This window comes from Parasteatoda tepidariorum, chromosome 2 (assembly GCF_043381705.1).
Source record: "Parasteatoda tepidariorum isolate YZ-2023 chromosome 2, CAS_Ptep_4.0, whole genome shotgun sequence".
In the NCBI taxonomy this organism is placed as follows: domain Eukaryota; kingdom Metazoa; phylum Arthropoda; class Arachnida; order Araneae; family Theridiidae; genus Parasteatoda; species Parasteatoda tepidariorum.
In genome coordinates, this window is record NC_092205.1 from 88,522,307 (window position 1) to 88,528,048 (window position 5,742).

Genomic DNA, 5,742 nt, shown 5'->3' on the forward strand with positions numbered 1-5,742 from the left:
CCGGTATATATTTGCCCGATACTCCAAACACTGATGTTTCTTCTAATCTATCGTCAGTAAGTATTAAAATATAGAATAAATATAAATATATTAAATAAATATAATAATATTAACGAATAAATTAATATAAAATTGGATATAACAAATGTTTCGGACATTCACCAAAAATAAGATATTCATATTGTTCGCTAGATAGGACAGCAAATTTTACTGTCGGAAATAAAACCTAATTTAACTTTATTAATCATTAAACGATGAAAAATCTCTAATTAAATATTTTTAAAGTAATTTTTTTATAGATCTTCATAAAGTTTATGTACAAAGTCCGCCAAAAGAAGGTTCATTATTTAGAATTCCGTATCCGGAAGATATCTGCTCTAGTGGATAAAGGGTAGATTCGTTTAGGGTAAGAAAGGATCTATTTTGTCAATAGATAGGAACAATGGATAAATCTAATAATAATAATTCCAATATAATAAAAAATAATAATATAATACTAACAATAAGAAGATTTCGTAAATATATGTTAGGCTTCCGTACTCTCTCGTACGTAAGATTTCAAATAATTGCGCATGCGCATTTCTAGTGCGCATGTGTCAGTTTTCATTAAATGCGCATGCGCCAGTGAAAAATATAAAACTTACGTAAGTGAAAATAAAAGATTTTGAAAAAATCCGTAATTTAAAAACTCCTACGTAGTAGAGTATAATTTTTAACTTTGACTACAAAATCAAAACAAACGTTTACGATGGATGAAGATTATTTCTTTAAAGCTGTGACATATGATTCAACATTCTTTGCTCCACGTAAAACTGTGGAACTATGAGCAGAAAAATATGGTAGATTTCTAATTTTGATGAATTTAGCGATAAAATATGCCGCTTATTATTATTATTTTTATTAAAAATATTTTTAAAAAAGTATTATTGTACTTCTATTGATTATTTAACTTCTTTTAACTAAATTGTATAATCAAAATAAATATAATTTATAATTTTGAAACAGAGAAAATATATCTAGTTTCTTATGGAACTAGTGAAATTAGACAATCATAATGTTAAAGAAAAATTAATAAAATTATTTTTTTATTAACTGAACCAATGGTCGAAAGATCACACAAATCATTTCTAAATTTCATTCGAATTCATTCATTTCTAATTCACATTCCATGTCCATGTTTTTAGTTCGAAATTAGGCTTAAACGGAAAACGATATTTAACAGCTATAAACAGCTCACTTGTAGCTTAGTCTTTGTAGCTTAAATCACGCCAACGTAAAATAAGAATACGTAGCATTTTGAATAAACTCGAGCATGCGCAATTGCTTTAATCCTACGTGCGGCAGAGTATGGAATCTAACGTAAAAGTGCGAAATCTCCTTAATAATAATTACAATTTAGTACCTAAGATTTTTAATGACTAGATCAAATGTGTGTGTAATTCGATGAAATTGTTTGGTAAACCCCACTACAATCCTTCTCGCTCTCGTGAAAATGACGGGGTGAGGTTTCGCTCTCTATTTCTCGCTCCCGTGATATTCCCGGGCTGGAGTGTCCAGCAGTAACACGCCAAAAATAATAAAACTAATTCATTTCTTTTGCCCGAAAAACATTTTATTTCTCATTTTACACACCAGATGGCAGTACCAGGATATTTTTAAGGTAATTGTAGATAGTTAGTTTATTTTCAACTAGATGTCAGCACTAATCAAATACTTGCATTAAAAAAATGAGCACTTTTATGACAGTTTTCCTGAAAATTAACCGATCGTTAAGGGGTTAATATTTATTAACTATCTTACTTAGTATTGCATTATTGGTGGTGGTACTTCTTCATAGTATCTTGGTTGTGTATTGGCATAAACATATGGATACATAGGGTAGGCAAATGCTCCAGCATTGGCACTGTTCCCATTTTGATTGACGCTCTTCCTGCAGATAGGAGCACTTTGTCCGGGAACTGAAACACAGGACATAGATTCCGAGTATCCATGGCAAACAGCGATCAGAAGGAAAACACAAGCAAAAGCAAATATTTTTCCCGTCATCTGGAAAAAAAATAAACAAAAAAATATATAATCACATTAAATATGACCACAATCATAATCACATTACCTCACAAGCAAGCTTTTATACGACTACTAACACTTTTAATAAAGCTTTAATAAAAAAAAAATTATTCAATAAAATGTTTTATTAAGATTTCTATACTAAATTACTAATAAATTTTTAGACGACTAAGAAAAAAACATAGTATTTTATAATTAAAAAATTTAAAAAGTTGTGATCGCCTTATTTTGATCACTGGTACCTCATTGGTCAAATGCTACTTTCTTTCTGGATGGACTCCGTTAAACGCCACAACATTTCAAATCATGGGTTGCAAAAACTGTCTCAATTGATGTTTGTCGTCTTATTGATTTTCAAATCCTGGCTATATACGCGTTTCAAGACATCACAAAATACTTTTGCTTCTTCAGTATTCATATTTATATTGAAATAGCCACCAAGCAAGTAATTATAAGTTAATAATAAAAAGAATATAAAAATACTTTAAATTATTATTATGTAAATACATTAAGAATGACTGCTGGTGAAAATAAAAAGAAAAACTACAGCACCACTAGGATCAGTCTACGTAAGGACCGAGGGTGTGCGGCATTGGTCCTCGTTAAACTGTTCTACAGTAAAATGATGAACTTCGCGTGCAGGTCGCCGGACTTCCGAAGTGGGGTTGCCATTCCCTCTGCAGAGGATCAAAACTGTGATGGAATGTCTTCGGATCATCCTCAGGGATGTTTCCCGGATCGTCGCCAATAGATCGTCGCCATTGTGCAGCTCTAGTGGGGCGTAAATGAACTACAACAACAACACGCCATTTTGCTTATAAACGATCAGCTAGTGCCGATGTCATAGGTTACATGTGTGGTTGTTGTGATCTTCCTCTTCTTGAAATACAAGTACCCAATTCTTAAATTTTAACTCTTAATGAATTAAAAATGAATGTTAGTTTTGAAAGTTTCGATAGAGGCAATTTGCAGTAGTGTCTAGTAAAGGAAACTATCGCATATTAATGCTATAGTTTCCTAATAAACAAAATATTATAACTTGACTACATAATAATTTATTATAACTAACACAAATAATTTGACTCTTAACATTCCGACGTCTGCTCTGATTCATCAAGCCACCAATAGAAATGTTTACGTCTTAATATTTAGTAATTCCCTTTATTCTATGATCATAAATTATTACATTGAAAATAAGTTAAGATTACGTTCAGTATTTTAGGGCTCAATTTTTTTATTACTTTTTTTATTTTTTTTTATTTTTTAAATTATTGCTAGCGTCATAGCGTTAGCGTCTTTCAAAAGCTTTCCGAGTTTATTCGCCAACTAAATAAACTTGGAACCTAATTCCACTCCGTAAAACGTTAATACCTTTATCCACTAAAATGTGCTGTTTTCAAATCCGCTAAACTCTTTCATTATATTGATGTGTTCAAATAATACTTGTAGCTAAATACTTATTTTCTTCCTGTCATGAAAAACTTTCGCTACTATGCAAAAGTTTCGCTTTTGTCACTTATTATGAACCACAAACTAACGTATTTCTTTTCATTTAATATAATTTATTCGCCTACTGGAGTTAATCTCTGACGTAAGCAAACTTTTTAACAGTTAACTTTTTTGTTTCCGCCTTTGTTACAACATTATTTTTACATTATATAGCACGAACAAGCATTATTTTAATGTTATTAAATTTTCTCCTCGTATAATCTCTGGCCAAGTTTCACATCGTAAGCTAGTTTTAAAGGAAGAGTAAAATAAATTGAGAAACTTTAAAAACGACTAATAATAACGAAAAACTCCATCAATAATAGTCGGTGCCGGGATAGCTTGGTCGGTAGGGCACTGGGCCAAAGAGTTCGTGGGTTCGATCCCCGCCGGCCGAAGACTCCCCGTGTAGTATATGGTGACTGATGCACGTTAAATCTGTCGAGTCGCAAAGTCCTCCATGTTCCCATAACATGGAGGACATAATGGATGACGTAACAGTCGAGCCGAGACGGCTCGGGAGATAGAGTGTTCGCCTTTCAATGGGATCAACTAGGTTCGAATCCCAGCGATGACTGGTAGATACGAATTCCTCATCCTTGTACAGACCACAGTGCTAACGTAAAATATCCTCAGTGGTTGGCAGATCAGGGGTTAGAGTCCCCATGCTAACAGTGTGAGGTTTTCGTGGTCTTCCTCTCCATGTAACACAAATGTGGGTTAGTTCCATCAAAATGTCCTCCACAAATTCAAAGTTTCGGCCGATACTTGATACAAGAGTTCCCTTGTCTTCTGCATTGGGTTCAAAATGACAAGGCTACGGAGTTGAACATTAATAATCGTAAACCCAAAAATTGGGTCGGCTTTTCATTGGCGGTTATAATATCAATAACAGTGTACTTGATATTGATTTCGAGTGTATAATACTTGATCCAGGAGTTGCTTTGTCTTCCGGATTGGGTTCAAAATGACAAGGCAACGGAGTTGAACATTAATAGTCGCAAACTCAAAAATTGGGTCGGCTGTTCAATAATGGTAATAATATCAATAATAGTGCACTTGATATTGATTGTGAGTGTATAATACTTAATCCAGGAGTTCCCTTGTCTTCTGGATTGGGTTCAAAATGACAAGGCTACGGAGTTGAACATTAATAGTCGTGAACCCAAGAATTGGGTCGACTGTTCAATGGCAGTCATAATATCAATAATAGTGTACCTGATATTGATTGTGAGTGTATAATACTTGATCCAGGAGTTCCTTTGTCTTCCGGATTGGGTTCAAAATGACAAGGCTACGGAGTTGAACATTAATAGTCGTAAACCCAAAAATTGGGTCGGCTGTTCTATGGCGGTTATATTATCAATAATAGTGTAGAAATAATCTATATATAAATTTTTTTTACCTTTTCAGTTGAGAGCTTTTAGTCTTTGGGGGAAGGAACAAGATTCAACTGTGAAAACGGCATCGCCAATACCTTAATTTATATATTGAAGATGTGTAGAAAAAAACGATGAAACGCCAACTCGGCAATAAATTAACTTGTCAACACCTCAGCGTAGTCAAAAGAATAATTGCGAATTGTTCTTATTGCGACACACAAGAAAATTTAATGATCGTCCGGTACGGAGAATCCTCTCATATTTGATACAAATATTTCGTGACTCCCCAAACTGTGAGACACATTCATTTATTCCAAACTCATTGAGAATGCGCAAATGAGATACATTATTACGTAAGGTGGGGATTGTTTGTAAGCTTGGCACTTGTATGCCACATAAAATATGGAAGGCATTGTGGCTGGCGCCTCATTTTGACCAGTCCTGTGACGTACAAAGTGTCGCACGACTTTTATGTGGCAATAAATTACCTCCTTTGGTTATGTTTATTTATTTTCGTTCTGTCCTGACTTTTGTTTATTACTTTTCTGAACTATTGTGAAGATCAAATTTCGTGCAAATACTTGAGAGTGTTTAACGTTATTTACTAGTTAAGCTATACGTGTGAGTGATGGCGTAACAAGTATAATCTTTTTCACAAATCATTGAAATCGTAAACTAGTGTCCGGCTGTTAATTTTTTAAACTTTTAAAATGCTCTGGGCAATTCTCTGGGCTTTTCTCTACTCGTTCTTTCATTGTTTAACGGTTTAATCGTTTGCAACCGAGTATTTGAGTTCAAAATCTCC

The 5,742-nt window shown here is 33.5% G+C and overlaps 1 long non-coding RNA gene across 1 annotated transcript in view; it reads right to left on the reverse strand.

The window, feature by feature from the left end:
• Positions 1–5,122, reverse strand: part of LOC122271833 (uncharacterized) — a 6,130-nt gene extending 1,008 nt beyond the window's left edge. Inside the window, exons 1-2 of the long non-coding RNA XR_006226621.2 lie at positions 4,961–5,122; positions 1,801–2,046 (exon numbers count right to left, since the gene is read on the reverse strand). This is a non-coding gene — a long non-coding RNA (uncharacterized lncRNA). The remainder of the gene's footprint in view (positions 1–1,800; positions 2,047–4,960) is intronic.
• Positions 5,123–5,742: the final 620 nt, after the last annotated feature.